We start from the raw sequence: 27,049 nt of genomic DNA, 5'->3' as shown, positions 1-27,049 counted from the left end.
CTTCCTGTTAAGTGAACAATTAGATCATGAACCACAATGAACATGCTCCATGTAACCTCAGCTGCGTCTCTTAATCCTTCAGAGTGATTGGTTTATATCAGTTTCATGACTTTTGGAGAGCCAGAACTTGGACCATATGTAAAATCTAATTACAGACAGGCAGAAAAGTTTTATTTAGAATCTGTTGAAATGAATGTAAGTGACTTTTCTGAAGTCTTTATTTTGTATGTCTTTTTGTGTGCATTACAAAAATTAGAATTATTTTGGTCTTTGTACCTTATTTAATTTTCCTTTAAACGTCCAGAGTTTTCAGGTTAATTTTTTCCTTTTCTGCCTCTTGTGAGCAGTAGAATTTGAAATTACTTTCTTTTCTTTGATTAGATGTTCTTAAAATGAATGTGTTCAATGAAATTTTGTGACTGTGTAGTAAATGCATCTGCACTAAGATTCTGCAGTGGTCAGCAACAGGTCTATCAGAGATGAGAGCACAGTCTTCTTATACCCCACTTCTCTTGGCCCTGGACCTGCTGTTGATTTTATTCTGAGCAAGAGTTTAACTTGTTTTTATATAATTTTTTATTAAAGAATTTATTAACATTGATTTTTGCATCATATTTCAAATGTCATGTTTAACAAACAAGTATTCAAGAAGGCAATCTCTATAAAGAGTTTAACTTTTTTTTTTTTTTGCCAGTCCTGGACCTTGAACTCAGGATCTGAGCACTGTCCTTGGGTTTTGTCAAGGCTAGAGCTCTACCACTTGAGCCACAGCACCACTTCTATGTATGTGGTACTGAGGAATTGAACCCGGGTCTTCATGCATGCTAGGCAAGCACTCTACCACTAGGCCAAACTACTGGCCCTAAATAGAGTTTAATTTCTTTAGTTAGGTTTATCTCTGTTAGAAATAGTCTGTGGCAGTTAAAGAAAAGGGTAAAATGAACCTAATATTTATGCAAATTAAGAACCTTTAGCAACATTCAGAGTGTTTTCCTCCTTTTTTTCCTGTATAACGTTATATACAGTCACATGTCAGGTGATCTTATGGCTTCTTGATTGATTCATCATAATACTGAAAACTTCAGGTAGAATTTTATGAGACTCAGATTGACTCTTAGTTCTTATATGAAAAGCATTTGATGTAGTTCAAATTTCAAGTGTGCTATAAAACTAACAAGAATCCAGAAGCTGTGTTATAATAAGTAGAAATTACACTTGAGCTGAAAATTTAACATGTAGGGGATATATAGACTTAATTTTCAAAACTGTGTCTATGATTTGGTTATTGGAATTATTTTACTTTTTTTTTTTTTTAATGTATGTGCCCATGAGGCCAAGTGGAACTTTCAAGATCAAAGAGGGAGGTCCTATGATAGCTTTTAATTGCTCAATAAATTTGACTTACTTCAGGTGACCAAGACATCTTTAGGAGACTGGGGTAGATTTCGCACAGGAACAGCTGCCTTCTGTAGGCACTCCTACTGTAACATCAGATGATTAAGGACCATTTTCCTTGTGGGTAACTGGCATAACTCGAAGAGTAATAGATACCACTTACTGAGCATCTGCTATAAGTATGATATTATGCAACTTATTTATCACATTTATCCTTTACCTTCAAACCTGAAATCTTCTCAGATGTCTTGCTTTTTGTGCAAGTCAAATGTTCCAAAGATTTAATAATCAATATTGTGCCCTGATCCCAAATCAAGTCTTCCCCTCCATCCCTCCCCACACCAGGTTCTTCTGGTTTTGTTCTGTTGTGCTTAATTGATGGGGGGTTTTGAACTTGCACTTGTTGTACCACTTGAACCATGCCTCTAGCCTTGTTTTTTTTTATTGCTTTATTTTGAGATATGGTCTCATGAATGTCTTTCCTTGAGAAAGGCTGTAAGTCTCCTGAGTAATTAGGATAGATTTTAGGCATGAACCACCAGCACCCTGGATTTTGGTTCTTTTTTATAGTAGACTTTTTTTTTTTGAATGGTGCTCAGGATTAAACTCAGGACCTTGTGCATGCAAGAAAGCACTAACACTAAGCCCTGTTTCCCAGTCCCCCTACTAGACTTCAAGGGAATAAATATGCCATCCTCTTTGAAATGCTTAATTCATTATTCCTGTCCTTAGAGTTTTTGAACACACATTTTATATTGGTTTACACTACTAATTTTTCTGATACATTAGTTTTTCTCTTAAACCAATTCTATAAACTTCATTAACGGATTAATACTTCTACATCCCCACATGAGTTTAAACTCTATACATACTTGATAACCAAATGTTTCAGAGGTAAGAGGAACTATTTTCTTGGGATATTATAATTTTTATCCTGACTGGTGGCTACAGTTCTCAAATTTTATTCCTGTTAGTACAGCAGAAGACACACACAGATGTGTTCCTCTTATTCCTATCACTTTTGACTGGAAAGTACCATAGTCAAGTGAAGATTTTAAGTCCCAATATGGGATATGGGGTTAAAGAATACACTTTGCCTGTGATTCTTTGTACTTTGTTCATCCTAATACATTTTAGAGACTGGAAGAAGAATCTTATCAGGTATTATGGGGGGAGTGTAGATAAGTGAAATCAGAAATCACAAAGTTGCTACTACTTTTATTTATTTGAAAAACTTCCATATTATCAGTTGTATGAAAGCCTAAAGGATAATAAGCATCTTCAAATATGGTGTATTTAATTATATTAGTGTTTTTATGGAAATTAGTGAACTGCTATGTTTAAAGAGTAGATAATTTTCCAATCAGCAACAATGCATTTATTTTCATAAAATTGCAGTGATTCAGCTCTTCTGCAGTTAGCACACTAGCAAATTAAAGCTAAGGGATATGTACAGTGTTTAATTGCATTTTTGTTTTCAGCAAGAAAATGGGAACTTTCTCTTACTAGATTCCTGGGTCGAGCAACTCCTTTCTTCAAATTCAACAACAGCAGGCACTTTAAATCTTCTCAGTCCAAATATGATAAATGTTGTACATTCTGCTTAAGACCTCTATTTAGAGACTTCGCTTGTTTTGATTTATATTTTAAGAAAGTATTTTTAAAAGAAAAAAAAAACTTCACCTTTAAGCTTTTGTTCCAGAAGCCGTTGGCCTGAGACATAATAAATCTGGCAGCCTATCTTGAAGGGCTGACCTCATTCTTGAGCCTGCTCTAGATTCAGTACTTGGAGGTGTCTCAGACTTATGTGCTGCAGTTGTGTCATTCTGTCCTGCACTTCCATGTGGACTTACTTCCTCATATTACCTCCATTTCCTTCAGCCGATTTGTCTTTGTAAGGATATATGATCAGTAACTTACATTTTTATATAGACTCAGTTTGCCTCATCAGAGTTCCTTGGGATCATTTCATCTTTAACCAGTGTTGAGAGATGGCTAGGTAAAGCCATTGTTCCCTTTTATGACCTTTGTGGAAGCACCTCCAGTAGATGGATGGAGGAATCAAGAAAAGAACCCAAAGTTACCCTGTTACTCTTTTTTTTGTAGAGGAGCTTGAACTTGGAGCTTCAACACCTTAGCTTTTTTGCTTTGCGCTAATGCTTTACCACTTGAGCCATGTCCCTCTAGTTCAGCATTTAATAAGAGATGGAATCTTCTCAATTCTCCTCCCCTACCCCAACTGGCTTTGAACCATGATACTCCAAGTCTCAGACTCCTATGTAGCAAGGATTACATAGCTCACCTCATTGTGCTTACTATTTGGTCTCACAATTAAGACAGTACCCTGTTTATGTCAGTACCTTTAGTAAGCAAGCTGAGCAACTGACTATTCTTGCGAAGCTTTTAAAACAGACTCACATTGCTTACCTTAATCAGCTTTATCTACAATATTTGATTAGTCTATCAAAAGGGTAAACTAATACGGGCACTTAGAGGGGACCAAAGGAACCATGGATCCCTGAGAAAGTCTGCAAGAACTATTACTGGTAATGTTTAGTCCTTATTCAGTGGTTAGAATAAGGATAGGAATACTGGTTAGGTTAGGGACCTGTACTATGTACAGTGAACTTAGTTGCTGGGTCTTTCATCCTGTAGTGCCCTTATTCTTAGTTTGCTGCTGGTGAAGTGAGGTACAAGTCCTTGTATGGACTCACTGGTAGGCATTAGAATTACCTAACTGAAATTACAGAAAAATTCTTTATCTGGTAGGTACGCATTTAGATACAGTACTATCCACAGTAACTTTGGAGTCAAAGTTTCCTTGAGAAAAGGCAATCTGATAATTTCTAGTTTCCACAAGGATAGACTATTTGGGCCCATGATAGCATCTTTTACGCCCTTAGCCCAAGTACAGAGATTAGAGAAATTCAGAGGAATCCACCCTTCATTAAAGACAAAACCACTGTACTGTTGTACATTTTCCTTCCAGTACATTCCATGCCCCAGGGCGGTTCACCTGGTACTCTTTCACCACTCTCAATCTCATTATTTTAGGGAGGGAGTTAAAGTGAGGTACATGGAAGTGGGCAGAGAGCAGAGAAAAAAGCACCTGATTTAGTGTGCCCACACAACATATATTGTATAATACAAAGCAGATTTCACTGCTGAGAGTTAATCTGAGCCTGACTTGTTTTCCTGCTTTTGTTTCTGTAAGTCAGAAGCGTCTGGGTTTATCCCATATCCTTCTTTCCTAATATTCTAACCATATATTAATTGTCACTAGATATTTTCCTAGATACTAAAACTGACCCTGCAGGACTTTATAATCGACACATATAAAAAACAAGTAGTTAATGTGTAAGTTAGTGTCACATTTCCAATGCATGTGTTAAGAGAAATAATGCAGTGCCTTCAAATGTGACTTCCTCCACATTTGGGGTAGAGGTTGAGTCACTGAATTTTGGAAAAGAGTTTGCAAGCCGTGGAAATTAGAGAAGTCTAAAATGCTTGGTTGGAAGATACTGAAAAGTTAATTAGTCAAGTTAATGATAGAAAATTCTTTGTCTTTGGGGTCAGAGTACAAACTCTTCCTACAGTACCTCTCAACTAAAGGTACACTTTAAGTACTTTTGTTTGTTTTCTCTTCCTTTCCATTGTTGTGGCTTAACTGAATTGTATTGATCTTTCCTTTGTCTAAGAGCCTTTCCACTTCCTTTTAAAAATGAACTGATGTCCAAATTACCACCTGTTGTGCCAAGGCAACTTCTGTTTGTTTCTTTTCTAAGCACTACTTGAGAAGAAATCAATAATGGACTATATAGTTAAAGAATGCAGGCAAGTCACAGTGTGGGCATCAGTGTATTTAATAAAGTGAGACATGTCGATCAGATGATCTCCATTACTTCTCATATAAAGTTCTTTTCACATTGCATACTGTATAGTTGTGGGTGCTTATGTATGTCCATACTCTTGGGCTTTGTGGTATACCACAGAGTACAGTGCTTGCTATTCATATTCAATATATATTCTCTTATAATAACTACCCTTTTGGCTAGAATTGACCTGTCTCTTAAATACTTTCCTATGTTCACCCTCACAAACAAATCAGAAAATAATTATATTCTTAAAAGTTAGTCTGTCAGGCGTGATGGCTCACATCTCTAATCCTAGCTGCTCAGGAGACTGAGATCTGAGGACCAAGGTTCAAAGCCAGCTGGGGCACTAAAGACTCATCTCCAGTTAACCACTGGAAAACCAGCGGACGGGGGGGTGGGGTGGGGGGAAGCAGTTAACCAAAGAATTATAAAGATGGTTAGAGTAGAGAAAGAATACTGCGAATGTGTTTTCTCCTATTCTTGGGTCAGATTTACAACTATTGTCTAAAATAATAATACAATAATAATAACCAAAGGACTTTACTTGATGTGCCTTTTTACCTTTGCCCAGCCTTCTGACTCAAAGGTATAGTTGGTACGGATGATGGCAAGAAAGGATATATCAACTCTATTTTTAAACAGAGAGTATGTAAAAGTGCTTACAACAGTGTTAGTGGTGATCCCCTTTGGAATTATTACACTTAATTGAATGACTCAAGGCAGATGAATGTCCCTCCATATTTTAGATAACCAGCCAAGGGAAGTTCTAAAAGTTTTTGCAGCATGTATTAATCATGAGGTACAGAAATACTGTGGGGATGGCAGAGACATCCATAAAAATATTTCTCTGAATGTGACTGCACATTCATTCTTTTTTTTTCAAATCAGTCCTAGGACTTGAACTCTGGGACTGGGCACTGTCCTGAGCTCTTCAGCTCAAGACTACCATCCTACCCCTTCAGCCACAGTACCACTTCCGGTTTTCTGAGAGTTAACTGGAGATAAGAGTCTCAGGGACTTTAGTTCCCTGGGCTGGCTTTGAACCTCAATCCTCAGATCTCAGCCTCCTGAGTTCTCTTCATTCTTAAAACCTTATTTAAACATAATTTTCAGAAACTACGTTGGTTTAAATCAAAACTAAATTTAAATACAAGTCAAGCTAACTCAAACATTTAAAATTAATGATCTACCAAGAGGATAAAGTAGGAAGTATTAAATTTTTCCTGACTAATGACTGGCTATATGAACAGCAGATAGGACATTTTAATTCCTGAGGGAGTTTGAGACCAATATTGCTTTAGATCTTTGGCTGTTACTACACCATATCTAGTCTTTTTTTTTTCTTTCTTTCTTTTGCCAGGCCTGGGCTTGAGCTCAGGGACTGAGCACTGTCCTTGGATTTTCTCAAGGATAGAACCCTACCAACTGAGCCACACCACTTCCAGCTTTTTCTATGTATGTGGTACCAAGGAATTGAACCCGGATCTTCGTGCATGCTAGGCAAGCACTGTACCTACCACTAGGCCAAACTCCCGGCCCCATCTAGTCTCTTATAAACAGTGATCTTTCTGCTCCTTTTGGCTTTTTTTCTTTAAATAAAAGACTCTGCTTTTTTTTTTTTTTTCTTATTTGCTTTGTAAGATGTTCACTTAGCCCTGAAACAGTAGATATAGATAGAACAGGACCTAGGAAGAATTACTGGAATTTCATTTTTGGTCCATTCACATTTTTAACCTCAAAATCCATTTATTACCAAAGATCCAATTTTAGAGGGAAAGAGGCAGAAAACCTTAAAATGAAATCCAAGAGGTTATTGATTTTGTCCTTCCTTCCTTCCTTTTCCTCTTCCTCTCTTTTTGTAGTAGGAAAACATGGAAATTAGAAGACTGGAAAATGAAGGCTATCAGGGTTTGTTTCATGTTTTCATAGTGGCTATCACTATTGATTCCCTCATAGTATTGGGAAACTATCACAGACATACCAGTAATTGACAGTTAAGATAAACTGACATAAAGGGAAGAATAAACTCATTAATCTCATGAAAATAAAAGTGATTAAATTCTGTGCTCTATTTGGAATTCTAAAAATTCACATTCAGAAACATTTTACCATCATAAAAATTGTCCCAAGAACTAAGAAATGCTTATCTAGAGAGACCTGTGAGATAATTTTTTTGTGTTGTCTTTCAGTTTTAAAAATCTTCATATTAAGGTTTTTTGAATCATGATGTAAAACTAGTAAAAGAAGACTGTAGAATGTTAAAGTATCAACATAAAGTTTTAAAGTTGATACTGTGTGCTTTAAAATTATAAAGGCAGACTCTAGAAACTCTAGAGCTTTTGATAGAGGTTATGATTTTCAAAAGTTGAGTAATCATTTGTGGTACAGATGATACTTTGGATATAATTGAAAAATAATTGATGGTTTCTCCACCCTCTCCCCCACCATCTCTACTGCTTTCAAAAGTACAGAATACCTTTTCCTAAAGCTAAGAGTTTTTCAGCTTCCAAATTCTGCCTCTGTCAATAAACATTATTTCTTTTACATATTCTGTACTTCTCTACAATGTCATGGGTGTTGGCCCCTTTCTTTTCATTATGGGAGACTTCCCTAAGTTTGAAAGCATGGTTTGGGGAAAATCTTACTCTTTGGTACCAATTCACACTTTTACATGCTCTGTCTTCAGGCCAGATAACAAGTAATTTTTATTTTAATATACAAAATCAAACCTAGCATTGTACCAAACAAAATTAGCAAAACAAAGCAAAAACAACCTGAATAGAGCAAAAATAGCACAAATGTCACATCTTTAAAAAAAACAAACAAGAAATAAAACCTCAACTAAAACTAGTTAGAAACACTGGTGTTTTAAGCATATATATTCTAAAAATGCTGTTTCAAATGATAAATCATACATCTGGCTTTTTCCTTTTACTGACAAATACGCATTTGTAACACATTTGAAAGGGCTGTAAGCACTTTTCTGTTAAACATCTAACCAGTTACATTACCAGGACATTTCCAGGACATTTACTCCTTTTTATGGAGTAAATCAATATAAATGACACCCTATAATTCTGAGTTTGTATTGTAGATACCTAGAAAGCACAGATTACACTTTAAAAGGAAATAATTGTGGCTTACATTTCCTTTAATTTTTGTTTCGCGGTGAGTGTTCAGATCAGATACTTCGAGTGAGAAATCATTTTATGTCCTCTTCCTGTGTTCTAAACTGTGTTCTCTGCTGATTTTATTATGTAGCTTTTCAGCATCTGCCAAATGTCCACTGGAAGAATACATGTTATCAATAGCCTCTTCAGGCTTTAGATGTAATTATTTATGATTCAAGATGGCACTGATTAAAATGAATTTCACATATTAACCATGATGTTAATCCTCTGAAACCAGTTAGCTTAAGGGTTAGCATGCCATCTAGCCAATGACTGAAGTTGAGGTGGAATGTTAGTTCGGACCAGTTGTTCAGACCAATATATGCTTTCAGTTAGCATAGTATTTATAAGATGTTAAAGTTAATTTCACTCGAATTCCCAGATGTACTGGGGGACTTTTCTCCCCCGGTCTTTTATATTATGATGTATGAGGAACAAGGAAAGGAAGCACCCGGGCGCTGACCTGCGCTCGGCCAGGAGGCAGTCTCGCACCCTGCTCTGGTGAAGTCCGGAGTGGAGGGAGATTCCCTCCCCACCGCCGCCCCGTCCCAGAGACGTCCCAGTCCGGGCGGAATGCAGGGAACCCTGAGGAGCGCAGCGCCCTCGCCCTCCTTTAAGGTGGAATCCCCAGAGAACTAGGGCTCTCAAGTTCTGCGTGAGCCGGAGAAGGGGGCGGCGGCGGCGGCGGCCGAGCGACCCGCGGGCGCGCTCCCACCCCGTGGTCGGCCTTACCTGAGCTACCTCCGCCGCGGCGGAGCCGGCGCCGAAGCGGCTGCGTCGTCGGGGGCGCTGCTGCTGCTGCTGCCGCCGCCACTGCCACTGCTGCTGCTGCCGCCGCTGCGAGCGGACACGGGCGGCGCGCGCTCCGGGAGGCGCCCGAACAATGCGAGCCGGCCACTGAGCGCGCCCGGCCTAGGGGCGTTACGTCACCGCGCAGCCTTATAAGGAGGCGCTCGGCATGTGCGGCGCGGGCGGCGGGGGCGCGGTGACAGCCGGGCCTGGGCGGCGGCGGCGGCCGCGGCGGCCGCGGAATGCGCCCCGCTCCCGCCGAGCCCCGGCCGTTCCGAACGGACCCTGGGTCACCTGCTCCCCACTGCGGGAGTGGTCTGTGCGCGGGAGACGCCAGCGCCTTCCTGCCGGCCTGTCCGAGTCCTGGGGGGTCATGAGCGCTCCACTCGTAATGTTTCTCCTTCTGCGTCTCCCAGACCTCACACAGCCCTCTTTATTCTAATGGACGCTGTCGGAAACACTCTTCGGTTCCATTAGTTTTAGGGTGGGGGGAGGAGCAGGGGGTTTGGATAACTCCGGGCTGACTTAGACTACAAACCTTCTCTTGACTCTTTGTAGCGGGTAAGGGTCCTCAGAGGATAGTGTTTTATTTCCTGATGATGTAACTACCAAACAATTCTTCAAGTGATGATGGGAAGGCCAGATGAAAGCTTGTTTTGCAGTGTTTTTACTGAAAGAACCTCATTTCCCATTTCTTCGTGCCCATGTCTTAAGGCAAGCAGTTAAAAGTAATAAGAAAATGTGTTTAAAAGATATTAAATGTGCTGTACTTGTAAGACAAAGGTAAAAATAGAATTTTAGGAACACTTTTCAGTCTCTGGTCTCTTCTACCAGCACCCAGTGTAAGACAGAATCAGACCTGAGAAGAAAAGAGAAACTGCCCAAAGATAACTGAATTAAGTCTGTTATCCTGTACTAAGAGAGATTTGCTTGTATCAATCCTCTTTCTTGCAAATGAGTATTAGCCCCCTAATTATCTTGAGCATAGGTGAATTATCTGAGAAGTTCTAGCCTAACTATGTGAATACACTAAATACATTAGAAATATTGTATCTTTATTTGCAAGCTTCAGATGTGTACTTTTAGTAGCTTGAGTCTATTTAAAACCTCTTTTTAAATTACATTAAAATAGGATTGCTTCCTATTATGATGTACATATGTCTGTAGAGTTATTGCTCCCATATGTTTTGTCAAACAGGCATAATGAAAATAGTCTGTTTCTTTTTCTTAGTGTGAAGTGGAGAAAGGATGGATGCAAAGTCATATAGCATAAATGATATGGAATATATATACTGGGCCCCAAAAGAAGCACTTAACATATGCTAAATTGAGGAGTTCTTTCCCAGTTCTTGTAGACCACTCAACTATTGAGAAACTGAAGTCATTCCTATTACTTGTAAGAGTACCTGTAACAAGTGAATTGAGGACAACTCACTTAACAAGTGAGTTAAAGACAAGTGAATGACTATATACTTCAACTGATTTTAAAATGTAGTAATTAACTTGCAACTTTGTATTAACATCTTATGTTAGTTTCTTACTCTGTCCTATAGTTATGAAGTGCTTTGTAACTTTTTAGACTTCTGTGGATGCCTCTTTATATTTTTTGAACTAGCTTTTTTTTTTTTATTACAAATTGCTGTTCTGAAAATTGTGTCAACATCTTGAGTCTTGACAGGAAACTGATAGCTTGAGGTACCATTAACCAAGGCAAGTATTTTTGTGGTTGGTTTCATCCCTTTACCTTTCTGATAGTGAAGTTTCCTAACATTCAACAGAGCTCTTTCTTTTATTTTTGAACAGCTTTGCACTTACTTTCATCCTTTAACTTCCTATTCCAATGTAAAAATGTTAGAACTATTTCCTCATTTCTCCAGTTCTGTTATGAAAATGGAGAAATCAAGATTCCTGAAGACCTTGAAGCAAGGAAAATGAGGCCTAGGGCTCATACTCCTTTTATGCATGTGTTCTGCTGTCTTGCTCCTTGAAGCACTTGTGTCTGACCCTCTGGGATTCAGCTTTCCAACTAAGGTCATGGTATGTGACTACTTTCCTTAGTAGCCATTTACAACCCTCATTTATTTGAGCTTTCCCATCATGCCTGTGACCATGCTTAGTGATCCTCTTGCATTATGTCATTTAACTTTTACAACACATTTTGAGATAATATTGCCCATACTTTTTAGATGAAGAACACGTTTAGAGGTGTAAACTGGTTTGACTAAGGTTGCACAGTTAGTAAAGTAATAGTGAGTAGGGACTTGAACCAGTGTTTTATATAGCCTAAGATTTATCTATCTTCTATTAGTGGTTTGCTCAGAAACCATCAAAGGTGTTGGTGAAAGAATATTGTGATTGAAAAGAGTCATTTGTTTTCACTTTTCAATTCAACCTGAGAAAAACTCAACATTTAACTATGAAAAAGAGGCACCCTGATTGTCCATTTGAGTAATACTATCAATGTCATTCATATTGGGGTTATCATTGACTTTGTATATTTACCAAGACCATTTTCTAGGAGAAGGAAGAAACTGTATCAAAGTCAAGGGTTTTGAGAAGATGGAACCTTTATCTGATACTTTCACCACCTCCATTGTGTCTTGCAAACTCTAGCCAGCTGTTTGCATTATGTACCCTTAGGCCCAAGAGTTGATGAATAGGCTTTTAAATTTTCTTCCCTACTTCTTCCTATCTCTTTGAGATATTTTTATGTTCTTATTTTCTTTCTCTCTTTTTTTTTTTTTTTTTTTTTTTTTTTTTGCCAGTCCTGGGCTTGAGCTCAGGACCTTGAGCCACAGCACCACTTCTGGCCTTTTCCATGTATGTGGTACTGAGGAATCGAACCCAGGTCTTTTTGCCTGCTAGGTAAGCACTCTTAACACTAGGCCAAACTCCCAGCCACTCTTACATATATTTCTTGTGAAAACAGTACATTCATGACCACTCTACTTCAATGTTGGTCGAGGACATTTTACTTGCTATCCTACTCTCCAATTTCTCTCTCTCCATTCTATTATCAGTAATTCTCTACAAATCTGCATACCTACAAATTGAAGTCCTTTCTACAACTAGTAATCTGAATTTGTGACATAAACCCACAGTAGCTCTAAGGTGTTGTTTAGAACTGGTACACAAGTATTTTTTTCTACAGAGCTGATTATTTTTTAATGTAGTACTTGAGATTTGTAGATTGGGAACCAGAAGGATTGACTGTGATTATCCATATAAACTTATTTTTAATATAGTCAAATACAGCTGACTATTGGCAATTTCCAGCAGTTCAAACTAATGGAAGGAGGTAGTTGCAATAGCCTGTTATTAGTAAAGTAACCATAATGACAATGTCATAATTTGCTGGTCTGAAATACAATTGCATGTCTAGCTTTTGCCTGTCTAGCCTTTGTGTGGTGACAGTGTATTTTTTCTTTACGCCTTTTCTCCTTGCCTTTATTTCTTCTTTGCCATGTCAGTAAGTGCCAGAGAAGCAGTAATTAACTGAATCTTCTTGCACATATGCACAGCTTTACTATGGTTCTTTCATCTCAGCATGAAGGGGTGTTGTATTCTGCTCCCTAGGAACTCTGCTCAAAGCTGTGAAGTGATAGCTCTAACTCCAAATGTGACACATTTGTTTCTTTTGCTTCTATGAGGTAACACCTGGAAACACTATACATTAGTCCCCTTTTACCAATGATTTTGAAAAACATTAAGTGGAAAAAATTCCTAAGCTTAAAAAAACCTCATTAGTATAATATATATATATATATATAGTTACAATTCTATTTTTATCACTACCTATTGTACTTATGCTTAATTTATAAATTAAAACTTTTCAGAGATATATGATAGAGGACAAAACACTATAAGTAGTTCAGTACTATCTATCCTTAGTTTAGCCATCTGCAGAACATCTTGGAACCTACCTTATTCTGAGTAAGAGAAACAGTACACTTTGTCTGGCAATCCAGAGAAAGGAGGGACAGATTTAGGATAGCACGGGTCTAGGTAGAGCTTCATAGTCCTACCTTCCTTCTAGCTATAGTTGGATTGGGTGGAACATGAGCCTTCGAGCTAATATACGTGCACTGTTAGTGCTCCCTTTAAACTCTGGCCTGTGTGTGTGAATATGTACATTTAATGTGTTTAACTTTCTTCACTTATTATATCTTTTGATTATGTTAGTTTCTTTGATGGAAACGTTGGATCTTCCTCTTCTCCTTTTCCTCTTCTCCTTGAACTCTGATGTGTGTTCTTCCTCAGCTGCCTTGCTTTTCTTGACATGTATTCTTACCATTTGAACCACACCTCCAGATTGACTTTTGGCTAGTTAATTGGATATAGATTCTATATACTTTTCTGTCTGTCGGTACTGGCTTCAACCACAATCCTGACCTCCGAGTTCTGAATAGGCAGAATTATAGGCATGAGCCACTGGTGCTTTACAACATCTTCTAAAAATCAGTTTCCATACTCTCCTTAGATACGGTGGTTACAAAGCCAGAAGTGTCTTCTGGCTCCTTATGCCATTGCTATGGTTTTGTTCTTTAACAGGGAAGCAAGGAAAACTATATAATTAGTAAGGAATCTTGTGGTGACAAGAGATTTTCTGGTCTTGATTTACATGGGATGCTATAAGTTAACTTTAGATTTTCTGTGAGTGAGCATGCTAGTAGGTGAGCAAAATTACTTACAGAGAATAAAGAGGCTATAATATGATGCCACCATTATATGGGAACAGGAAAAGCCTGTTATTTAGACCCAGTACATTTACTTATTTATTCCTGCAAACATTTTGTGTTTCCTTGGTGACTAATAATAGTTTTGAGAAATTGTTGAACTCATAGTATTACTTCAGGAATTAAAAAAAAAAAAAGGAAATCTGGAATCACAGAATTAGAGACTGTGAAAACCCCTATTAGGTCATTTTCACTGTTCATTGCCAGTACAGATTTGTCTCAGTGCTTTATCTAGTTCATTTTTTTTAAGGTACCTTGTGAAATGATACCTGTAATTACTTAATGAGGTTTTTTTTTTTAAACCATTATACCCATACTCTAACCCAGAGAGCCTTACTAGAGACCTCCATGTGACTTTCAGTGATTTCTACTTTAGACTCGGAGATTTATTCTGCAAATAGTGATATATTCTGATAAAATTGAAGAGGAGCAAACTTGTTAGGTGATTGCAGATTCCTCTAACTTTACTAGACAATGACACAGATTATGCTGTAAGTTAAGGTAAAATATGTTTTTGTGTTGGCTTGTTTTGTGATAGGGTCTTGCCTAAGTTGGCCTGAGCTATACTTCCTTGTATCCATGGAGATGACAACCACATATCACTGTGCCCAGACTTTATGCTCCTCCTCCCTTCCTTCCCCCCAGCTAGAATGACAGATCTATGCTACCATACTCAACCACTGGTTGAGATGGAGCCTCCCAAACTGGGTAGGCTTTGGACTGAGATGACCTTAAGCTCAGTTGGTTTCAAATTGGACTGGCCTTGAACCAAGATTCCTGATCTCTTCCTCTTAAGTAGCATACGATGACTTTTGAAGGTTTCTTTTTTTTTTTTAAATCATTTTGTCTGATATTAACATGAGCATGTATTTTTTCTTTTGATCAGTAGTTGCTTGATACATCTTACTCTACTTTCAACCTTACTACATTCTGATTTTCTATTTGAGCAACACATAGTTCATAAAATTAATTATTGTTACAATTGTTTTTAATCCAGATAAGCTTGGCCTTTTAATAATATCATTTAATTTGGATTTATTTTTTAAGTCATTTTCTCCCTGTATAGAAACAGTTTCTTTTGTATAGAAGTTGTATACAATTTCTACTCTACTAGAGTAGAAATTATCCTTTACATTTTTCCTCATATTTTAATTTTTCAAAATGTAAAGTTGATCAAACCTCCAAAATTTTAAAAGACTTAGAACACTTTATAATTGAACATACCTTCCCAATTTATTTGATTATTGTCTCATATTTTAATTATTTTTAGCTCTACAATTTTTCTCTATCATTGTAATTTTAGTTAATGTTTATTTAGATATACCAACCAACCCAGTATACTTTCTTTGCTTATCATTCCTTTTATTCCAGTTTTCATCTGCGATCAATTTCCATCAATCTAAATGTATCCTTAGAAGTTCCTTTAGTGAAAAACTGTTCTTTGTGTATCTTTTTTTCATGTATTTTTTATTGTAATTAATAGAAGGGTTACATGATATTTGCCAGATAGAAGGTGCATTAATTCACATACATTGATACCCTTTCACATGTCTTGGTCCCCATTTCCCTCCCCCCACCCCCACCCCTCATCTTGTTTTCCCCCCCTTCCATATCCAATTTCAAATAACCAAATACAAATATATCCGATATGTCAGGTAACAAAGTGAAATACTGTAACAATATGAGACAAGGGACAGCAAAAGAGATGAGAGATAACATAGTACCTTAAGGACAACAATCATTCATTATATGGCTTATATTTCTATATCCTAGAGGTCCTTTCATCTAGCATCATACTATATGGCCTTATGTATCAAGGTTTTGCTCTATTGCAAATCTCTGCTATGAGAGCCCAAGGTTTCTACTGATTATGACAAATGAGGGAAACCATTGAGCCTAAGTTCCTTTGAGTCTGGCTTACTTCACTTAATATGATTTTTTCTAAGTCTTTCCATTTCCTAACAAATGGGGTGATGTCGTTCTTTCTGACAGCAGCATAGAATTCCATTGTGTACAAATACCACATCTTGTTGATCCATTCATCAACTGAGGTTACATCTAGGTTGGTTCCATATCTTTGCTATGGTAAATAGTGCTGCAATGAGCATTGTTGTGCTAGTGGATTTTCTTTGTGTATTTCTTTTACTTGAATCTGTCTTTATTTCACACCTGTTCTTAGGTATTTTATTGAGTATGCATAGATGGTGATTAGCAGTTTTCTATGAGAACATAAGAAATATGATTTCACTGACTTGGCTTTACAGATTATTGCTGAAAGTCAGTCTTTTGTTTACTTGTCATTTCTTTTTGCTTTGTTTGCTTTTATGATCTTTTCTTTGTCTTTGACTTGTTTGCTTTAGTCTTTGCTTTATTGGATTGAGATAAGTCTGTGGTTGAAGGTCCTGTTTCCCGTTCTTGAAAATTCTCAGTCACTATTAGCTATTCAACTATGTCTTCATAACATTTTTGTTCTCATTATCTTTCAAAACTTAGATTAGGCATATACAAGACTTTCTCTCTTCACATTCCTTAATAGCTATCACCGTTATTCCATCTTTTTGGCTTTGCTGATTGGATTCTATGTAATTTCTCAGGATTGCCTGCCTACTCAATAATTGTCATCACTGCATTTGCTTCTTATTACACGCTTCATATTCTAAAAGCTTTATTTTTTTGTGTGTAGTTTGACCAGTTTTTTTCTTTTCTTTTTTTTTTTTTTTTTTGTTTTTGGCTTGAACTCAAGGCCTGAGCAAGCCTTGAGCTTTCTTAAGGCTAGAGCTCTACCACTTGAGCCACAACATCAATTGCAGCTTTTTCTTTGTATGTGTTACCAAGGAATCGAACCTGGGTCCTCGTGCATGCTAAGGCAAGCACCCTTACCACTAGGCTAAATTCCCAGGCCTTAGTTTGACCAGTTTTTGTTAAGTAGAAATAATAATTTCATTGATTTTTCTCTTGATATATTAAACATGTTTTACATCCCATCAGAGTTTTACAGTTTCAATTTTGGTTCTCTCGATATTAGTTGTTTCCTAGTATGCCCATTTTGGATTTTTTAAATATGAATTCTTATGTCTTAGAACTGTACTTAGAACTACTCATGAATGATGCCTCTTTGAAGAAGGTATCTTGAATTAGGGAGGTTTTCACAGAGCACTAGAGTACAATCTGTGTCCGATTTTCCATAAAGTACCATGTAATGTAAAAGTGCTTCCTATTGAAGAGTTCATGATATGACTTTAGCATGTTTGCCTCCATTGAAAAATACTGAAAATGATATACCCATTTCTCCACGTGATCAAGAATGTAACTAACCAAAGAAAAATGATATGTAAGCAAGTATGCTTCCTCCTACAGTCAGCAGTAAATGTGGACTCCACTTGATTCAATCAGAGCTTGAAGTTATCACATCACAGCAAATATAACTAAAACTTGGACCAGTCTCCTGATAATGCATGCATGTTGTCTCTAGTCCTGTGCTTTGCCTCTGGCCTCTCCCGCTTAGTGGCTTCCTTGTCACACTGTTAACAGGATGACCTCCACAGTTCCACAAACTAGTAGCAAGTGATCCCCACAATTACAGCCATTTCAAATACATGAAAGCCAGAGGGAGAAAAGCAACCATCTTTCTCTTTTGGTGTCTTCTTAGGAACTAGAAAACCTTTCTTTCATGCTTCTTCCCTTCTTTCCACTTTCACCCAAATATTTCCCCTTTCTCAGATTGTTTGGAAATACCAGAGAAAGGAAAATAACATGACTGACTCATAGATTAATCAGATTTTATCCCCAACTGATGGTCTGCCGATGGTACTCATTGGTTCAGGAGACTGTTCTAAATTCTCTTTTATGTAAATTCTGATTAGAATATTGTTCTGTAATTTTCTTCATAAAGGTATGGGAAACAAATGAGAAGTAGAGGTGAAGAATACAGTCAAAAATTCAATTTATATCCTACAAAATTAAAGTGAAGGAAGGGTGGATTGGGAGGGACAGATGAAGTATAAAACCCCCACTTAAGCTGGGCACGATGGCTCACGCCTATAATTCATGCTACTCAAGAGGCTTGAGATCTGAGCATCTTGGTTCAAAGCCAGCCTGGGCCCAAAAGTCCATGAGACTTATCTCCAACTAACCACCAGAAAACTGGAAATAGAGCTATGACACAAGTAATAGAGCACTAGCTTTGAGCCAAAGAGCGCAGAGATAGCACTCTGGCCCAGAGTTCAATACCCACAACCATCAAAAAGTAAAGAAAGAAAGGAGAGAAACCCCTATTGAAGCTTATCTTCATAAAGAAAGCTAGCTGAATTAAAGTTGGTCAGGATTGTGACTTGTTGGTAAGGAATAGCAATGTTTTGCTTAGATAAGAGTTTAGAATGCTTTTTGTCTCTGCTACTTGAAGAACTATTTTTTTTTTCCAATCTTGGGCTTGAACTCAGGCCTGAGCACTGTCCTTGGGCTTTCTTAAGGCCAGCACTCTACCACTTGAGCCACAGCACCATATCTGGCTTTTTTTTTTTTTTTAACATATGTGGTACTGAGGAATCGAACCAGGGTCTTAGTGCATGCTAGGCAAGCCCTCTACCACTAGGCCAAACTCCCAGCCCTGAAGAACTTCTAGAAGAAAAACTGGGGCCTGTTTGAACACCTGCCTCTGCCTTCAAAATATTTACATCTTTAGGTCTCTCTTTTTTTAGCAAAAAACTAAAAAGTATTATTTTCGATTTTGTAGTTTAAGTCTTCTTGATCAAAGACTAGATCTTGGCTCGTGAAGGTATAGTTTCTAGATTTTTTTTCTATCATAGTAGACATCTAAAGTAATGTTACTTCATGATAGCTAAGTATTTTAGTGTACATCCTTATAAGTCATTGCTTCCATAAAGCATCCTCCAATTTTCAAGCCATTTATGTTGCATTGATTACTGATTTCCCTATATAGAAATAGAGTTCTGTAACCTTTATTAAATACACATCCTACCCTAATGCCAATACATTTTGAGATAGAACATCTTGCTTCCTATTTGGAAAACTTATGCATAAATGTTTCTATTGCTGTATAATTTTCTTCTTTGAGCTGGGTGGCTATATACTCTACATTTATTTATTAAGTACCTTCTCTGTTGAGACAAGTTTCAGGAGAAGGAATCCAGTTCATATAAAACTAGTTTGTGACTGGTAAATTTTCTGCCCTAATCCATTTTTTCTTCGTCTCTGATAGAAAGCAAGTCAAATCTGTTTTAAGCAATTTATAACCCATGAGTTATTTAGAAAGGTATAACAGATAAGATGGTTATTAAAAACTTAACTTGATTAGAAAAGGCACATTGAAAAAAAAAAGCATGCTTTCTGTGCAGAGGAAGTTCTTCATCTGCAAAGGTGTGAGAAGGTGACAGCCAGGAGTTCCAGTAATAGTCTACCCAGTCTGCTTCTCACTTGAGAATAAGAGGACTTAGTTTTGTGTAAAATCTGGCATAAATTCCCTGATCCTTTAGTTTTGTTTATTGGCATAATGTTCTTTCTGTCCACTTGTAATTATAACCTTTTTGTGTTATTACTTTTAGTAGTTAAAAGGCTATGTTGCCTATTCTTGTGCTTAGAGAAGAACCTGAGATAATGCTAGATAATAGGTATTAGAATTTAGATCTTAAGACAATTTTGTTTTAGCAAGGAGGAAAGTAAATACCTTAATTTTCAAAAAACAGAAAGTTCTCTAATTTTGGAAAAGACTATTTGAAAGATTCACTTGTTAAAGTGTTTCTGAAAAACAAGAGCATGCTATTGAGCATGAAATTGATTCTCACTTTCAAAGAAAGGCTTACTATGTCCATATTAAACCTGAAAAATCCATATTTAAGTAACTGCAATAGTATGATGAATTTTTAGCACAATAATAGCATAATGTGAGAGATTTATACACAGCATGGAAGACAGTATACTTGCATATATGTAGACTTTAAGCTATATTTCAGGTCAGCTTTTTGTGGACTAGCCTAGAGCCTGTGTGCTACATAAAATATATTTATTAGCAAATGTGTTCCAGGTGCCCACTGTGGAGTCCAGGTGAATACCCCTTGTCATTCCCATGGCGGCCACAGGCAAACTAGCCTGCAGAAAATCAAGTAACTCTGGAAATAATCTTACTTTCCAGGTGTCATCCTTTTGAGTAGAGTGTAGGCTGACTTTTTATAGAGAGGGAACATTCGTGAGTCAGTTATCTATAACTTGCCTGTATATATATTTTATGTGGCCAAGATGGTTAAATTTAACTATATTTTATTATTAGCTGTCACAGACTGAAACACGACAGCCTGTTCTTTTGAGCAACTTTCAGTTACCTATGTTCACTGCTACAAAAGCTAAAAAAAGTCTTCATTTAAAGAATGAATACTTTATGTAGCTTTACAATTTTATGATTTTGTGTGTTTAGTGGACTGTCAACTCTACAGAACTAATTTTTTAAAATTTTTTGTATCGCCTACATATATAACTGATAGTATTTGTGAATGCTTCTAGGTACTGTGTTTCCTTTTTGCTCATGAATGGGGCTTGTATTTTGGTTACTCTCCTTTTCCAGAAAAGGCCAAATTCCTGATAGTGTCTGCTAGTTAAGTAATTTTTTAGTGTAATAACAATACAACTAATAAGCGTACCAATGTTTCTTGACAGAGATTGGCTTCAGCAAGTCAGAAGAAGATAATCAGTACCGACTAAAATAAACATTCATTTCCAGTTCATATAATACAAGTCTTCCTCATTTTGTAGTTCCCTTTATATTTGGTTCAGGGTGGGGTGTGGGGGGGGAACCTTGTCTAAACTAATTTCTGTGTTTTCATCTCCTGACTGAGGGCGATGAATCAGCAGCCTGATCCCACCCACAGAACCTGCCTTGTTAAACAACTGTGGTGTAACGCTGGAGAAGCTATAGCAGAGATTGCTAGAAGAAAGCTGTGCTGATGCTTGTGAGAATTGCCGAAAGGAACCCCTCACCTATGTTTGATCAAGTTCTGAGCTGTAACATGGTCTTTTTGTATAGAAGGCATGCATCTCACTAGAGCAAGGAACCATTTGCTTCTGCAGAGAATTACTGCCATTCCATATTCTAAAACATGAGTCACGGATGTTTTTATGATTACACATCCTTTCTAGCATATGAGGAATAAACTTTAGAGAAAGGAAGTTAAGAGAAAACAGAAGTGTGAATAACTGCTAATGGTGCTCTCTCTGGCTCCATTCCGTCTGCCATTTCATCATCCATAAAGAGGGTAGGTCAGAGATTCCTTTACTGGCAAATAAGTGGCAACATATGTTTGAAACAGTGAATGGAAACTATACGAGGAAGATGACAGGCATATGGCAATGGGAGGGCAAGGGAAAATTTGTTGCCCTAATGTTAGACACTTAATTGGTTCTTTTTCCATACAGGGGCTGTTTTACTTTAAAAAGTCTGCAAGCCCCATCAGTACCATATTCTTGTGTATAAAATGTAGGCATTCTCCAGTTCTTTAGAGGTTTTTGTTTGTCTCTTCATTGAATGGCTATCACTTTACTTCCTTGAGACACCATATAAATTACTCAAGAAAAATGTTCCCAAAGGATAGAACCTAGTCAAAAATCTAAATACTTTGAGCTGGGCTTAGTGGTTCAAGCCTGTAATCCTAGCTATAGGGAAGTGAAGCTTGAGGAGATTGCAATTGGAGACCAGCCCAGGCAAAAAGAAACTCAGACTCCATCTGAACCAGTAGCTGGTTATGCCAGCTATAAGAGAGGTGCAAAAGCTGGGCATATTGGTCAGTGCCTTTCAGCCCAAGGACATGAGGAAGCACAAAATAGGAGGATTGAATTCCATATTGGCCTGGGCATAAAGCAAGAACCTTGCTTCAAAACAACCAATGTAAAAGAAAAGTGCTGATGAGTGGAAATATAGCTGAAGCAGTGGAGCACCTTTCTAGCAAGCAGGAAGCCATAATTCAATCCCCAATACCATTTTTTGGGGGGGGGGTCAGTTGTGGGACTTGAAATATGGGCCTGGATGCTGTCTCTGAGCTCTTCAGCTCAAGCTATTACTCTTAACACTGGAGCCACAGCACCACTTCTGGGTTTTGGTGGTTAATTGGAGATAATAGTCTCATGTACTTTCATGTGTCCAGGCTGGCTTTGAACTGTGATCCTCAATCTCAGCCTTCTCAGTAGCTAGGATTACAGGCAGGAGCTACCAGCGCCCAGCACTTTTTAAGGGAATGCTTAATGGTCACAAATTTCAGCAGGAATGACTAAGTTCTGGGACAAGCCATTGTCACTTTTTGTGTGGCCCACAAGCTAAGGATGGTTTTGATATTTTTATCTAGGTATTTTACCAACTAGATAGTTGGTTTAAAAAATAAAGATTACTTCATGATGTATGATAAAGTAATGAAAGCAAAAGGAACAAACACTTAAAAATAACCATTTTGATACCTGAAGATTAAAGGATACAAGTTTTTGTGCTTAGGAGCCCTCTGATTTATTTGTTGCCATAGCAATAAACTCTTTGTGTAGTTTAAAATCCTCCAGGGTACCTAAGAATAGAACATTTAATACTTTTGTGCTATGACATATTCATTTGTTCATTTTCTAACAAACTTAAAGCACAACAATGTATTTTGAGAAAAGTAATTTTCTATCCCCATGCAAATCAATATATACAACAGGGAGCTGAAGCCCATTTCCAGTCATCTATCATAATATGTCTAAATAATAAAAATGTGTTTGTAAAGTCTCAAAAGTTAGTTAGGGCATATTGTTATTTTGGAGAAAAGTATCGGAAGTATGATTTATTCCCCAGGACAAATGTCTTTTGTTTGTTTGATCAGAGATAATTCTACTAAAATTTCTGGTGATCTTTACATTTCTAAAATTTAATAAGACTAGTTATAATAAGAATTGATTTTTAAAGACTTGTATGGAGAAAGCTTCACTTGGTGTAGATTGAAGGTCTTGTTCATGCTAATATTATATATATATAAATATTATTAGGCACATATCAGTGTTATTGAACCTGAACACAGTGTACCTTCTGTTCTCCATAATTTGTTTTATTATGATTGACATAAATGGTTGGTTTGATTTTATTTTTTTTGTATCTAATCTCATGCTTTGAAATGGATACTTTGGGCCAGAAATGTGGCACAAGTAGTAGAGTGCCTGCCTAGGAAGCCTGAGTTCAAACCTCAGTACTATTGGGGGAAAGGAAAGGATACTGTATTTGTATTCACAAATTCAGAAGACATATCAAAAATCAGTACAAATTTCCCAAGTTCTATGGCCAGCCCACTGCCAAATTTATGTGGTCTATAAGCCAACATAGCTTTTCCCTAGTTAGGGGGAAAAATCAAAAGATTATTTCGTGTTATATAAATATTACATGAAATTTAAATTATAGTGCCCATAAACAAAGTTTTATTAGAACAGAGCACAAGAATGTACTTATATATTCTGTATGGCTGCATTCATGCAATAACAACAGACTTAATTATACTAAAGACTACTAGGCACAAACCCTAAAATATTTACTATGTTGTTCTTTATTGGCAAGGTTGCTGAATTGTTCTATAGCTAGGACAATAAAGACATGCAGTACATGACATTTGTACAGTACATCACCATAAATATATTTCAGAATGATGAAAAACAACTTAAAGTTTGTCCTTACACAAATAATCTCAGTGAGTATATGTTCATTTAAGTCTGACACCAAAGTGTAAATTTTCCACCCTATTTGGTCTTTAGATCTTCAGTAATGTATAGACTCTAAGGATGGTATTATTGCCCAGAAAATGAAATGGCTTTTTGGAGTACTGAGGTAATATGATGTACTTCAGGGGAATTCTAAAATAGTGAAAGTAGGAAACCAGAGTTGTGTTTCTGAACTCACAGGAAATGATGCAGTCCCGAACTGGCCACTGTGGATTCTCACTTCTCAGTTATCTCACTTGTTCAGGATGAGTGAAGAGAGTCTTAGGAAATCTTGTAAGAGAAGTCGCTATAGAAACTTGTCTTTAAAATCTGTCCAAACTAAGCAAATAATCCTGGAAGCAGAGTACTCATGATTAAATGAAGATTTTCCTTATGTCTGATTACCTGAATAGCTAAAAACTAAGCATAGTAGTATTAGTTTTAATATTCTAACACTGATTTAAAAAATATTTCTGGGGCCGGGAGTTTGGCCTCATGGTAGAGTACTTGCTTAACATGCATGAAGACCCAACTTCGATTCCTCAGTACCAAATACATAGGAAAAAAAAAAGCCAAAAGTGGTGCTGAGGCTAAAGTGGTAGAGCTCTGGCCTTAAGAAAGTCTATGGACAGTGCTCAGGTCCTGAGCTCAAGCCCAGGACTGGCAATAAATAAATAAATAAAATAAAATATTAATATATATATATTTCTTAGATTAGTTGTCAAAATTTATTTGTAAGCCTGGTACTTATGTCTTACCTGTAATGTCTTACCTGCTGCTTGGGACACTTGAGAACTAAAGACTGTAGAAGACTATGACTTTTTTTTTCTTTAATTAACCAGCAAGAAGCTCAAAGTGGAGGAATGCCTTAAGTAGTAGAGTGTCAGCCTTGAGCTAAAAAGCCAAGAAAGTGGACTGGGAATGTGGCTTATTTGGAGGGGGAGAAGGAGGGAAAGCCAAGCAATAGCATGCAGCCCTGAGATAAAACCCCAGTACTCAACAATAACAACAGTATATATTTTTTAAAGATTTGTCTAAATTATCAAATTCAATAAAGGAAAGAACATTTAAAAGTCTTGCTTTAAACTTCGTAGCTTGTTTGAAAGTTTTAAAGTGATACATTTTTGTTATTGATGTGTATTCTAATATTCATGTATTGATATATATATATAGAGAGAGAAAGAGACTACATAGTTATATCTATAGAGAGAGATACAGATATTGGAAGTACTAGGGTTTGAACTCAGGACCTTGTGCTTACTTGCTCAGCTAGCATTCTGCCACTGAAGGCACTCATTTTTGCTGATTATTTTTGGAGTCTTGCAGGCTTTTCTGCCTAGCTGATCTCAAACCACAATACTCTGTGTCACAACCTCTTCATTAGCTAGAATTATAGTTATCATTGGTTCCCAGGTGCATAGTTTGATATTTTTAAAGGGTTGTTAGGAAAAAGAAATTCATTTCTATATTGCACATTACATTATATTTAGATGTTGTTGGTATATGGATGAATGATTTCAAACACATTTTACTGCATGATGGAATTATACAATTTGGAGGAGCAGTGTTTGACCTAATTCTTTATACCTAATATCATCCTGTCCAGTCTCTTCCTTTATAAATAGCAACTTGAGAAGAAAAATATTTTTTGTAGGAACAAATTTCCATCTGAATTTAACATGAACACACACATTAAAATGAATTTATTTTTCATATCATCCTAATGTTATATATTGCTGTGTCCTGTTTCAATGTGACTTCAATCGTTAAACCATATATCAAGTACATTAAGTGAATATTGAGTCTCATATGAGACAATTATTAGTATTAATGCAAAGCAGATTCTTTCACTACCATTTCACATCACCTAAGAAGGCCTTGATACACATTTTGAAATAAAAGTTAACATGCTTCTTATTTTGAGATTTAAAGATGGCTACAGCTTATATGCTTTGAATAAAGCATTTAGCTAAATCTTTGATAAAGATTTTTTGATGTGCATGTTTAAGAGGCTTTTCTTTGTTTTTGGTGAATTTAAAAGCCTTGTGCTTGGAAGGCAAAGAACTTTACTAATATAGTTCCACCTCCATCCCTTTTTGTCTTTAGGATGCTTTTCAGATAGAGTCTAAACGTGTTTTCCCCTGAGCTGGCCTTAGGCTGTAGTTCTATCTCCGCCTCACACATAGTTGGGATTGCAAGCATGTACACCATGCCCATTCCGGTTATTTGTTTTCATTTTAAAAATATTTTTAAAAAGAAAATAAAGTCTGATAGCTGTTGATCTTTATTTTGCCTCATATAAAGAGTGCTCGATCTGATTTACACAATGTGGGGCATGTCACATCAGGGAAATGGAAACCTACGCTGTAAAAGGAGACCTAACTCGTGGCCCAGTGCTCATTTCCTAGTTTTGGGACCCAACCTGCCAGTCCACTGGTTGGAAAGTGTGATTGTGGTTTGTAATGTAAAGTAAGGTTACCTCTGGGATAGGCCCCCAAAAACCTTCTGCCCTCTCAGATGGCACCTGATTCCCCTTCTTTACCTACCTCATCCCACCCCCCCCCACCCTGCCCCCTTTGTGCTGATAGGCTCCTGCATCCTATATTATTAGCTGAATGTACTTCCTCAATAAACAAGTCCAGCCTTCAAGGGTCTCTCTGATGTGTCTGATTGTCCTCCGTAGAGGGAGGGCTGGGTGGGGGCCCTTTCCTTTCTTGGCTAGTCCTGGTTGGGGCATGTTCTCTCTATCCCTCTTTCAGGTGTGGAAGGACGGAGGACTAAAAACCCCAACAACACATGACCTTTGATAGTTTTTAAAAACATTTATCACTTTATGTGTGTTTTGTTCATTTCTTATTGTTATTAGCCTTGTATAACTTAATGAACATTACTGATGCAGTAGAATTAGAAGTGGAAATCTCATATTTTAAAATTATATTGGAGGGGCCATGAGCATAGCCTAGTGGTAGAGTGCCCTCATAGCATTATGAAGCCCCAGGTTTGAGTCCTCAGTACCACATACACAGAAAAAATCTGGAAATTGTGCTGAAGTTCAAGTGGTAGAGTGCTAGCCTTGTGAAATCCCAAGGACAGTGCCCAGGCCCTGATTTCAAGCCCAAGGACTGGCAAAAAACAAAACAAAACAAAACAAAAAAAACTATATTGGAAATAGTCTACATAATTCTTTTTACAAAGAAAGATTCCATGTATTATATTGTTTACATAGTTAAAATAATTTTTAAAAGTTACTGTATATGAAGGTTTCAATATTTCTGAAATCCATGTGGTACTTGTGATTACTGTTGTTGCATTGCATTTTTTTCCTGGATGTTTTTGTCTTTTTTTTTTTTTTTTTCTGTTGGTCATAGGGTTT

General features: G+C 37.1%; 2 protein-coding genes across 3 annotated transcripts in view; one reads left to right on the top strand and one right to left on the bottom strand.

Annotated features, from left to right (window-relative positions):
- The window catches only part of Filip1l (filamin A interacting protein 1 like), a 40,631-nt gene extending 31,395 nt beyond the window's left edge, over positions 1 to 9,236 (bottom strand). The window contains exon 1 of the mRNA XM_090347342.1: positions 9,173 to 9,236. The gene's annotated coding sequence lies outside the window, so the exon portion shown is untranslated. The remainder of the gene's footprint in view (positions 1 to 9,172) is intronic.
- The window catches only part of Cmss1 (cms1 ribosomal small subunit homolog), a 295,208-nt gene that overhangs the window by 39,818 nt on the left and 228,341 nt on the right, over positions 1 to 27,049 (top strand). The gene's annotated exons all lie outside the window — the stretch shown is intronic.

Source organism: Megascapheus bottae, chromosome 1 (assembly GCF_031878675.1).
Source record: "Megascapheus bottae isolate mThoBot1 chromosome 1, mThoBot2.hap1, whole genome shotgun sequence".
Classification (NCBI taxonomy): domain Eukaryota; kingdom Metazoa; phylum Chordata; class Mammalia; order Rodentia; family Geomyidae; genus Megascapheus; species Megascapheus bottae.
This window is presented reverse-complemented; position numbering and strand designations above follow the sequence as displayed.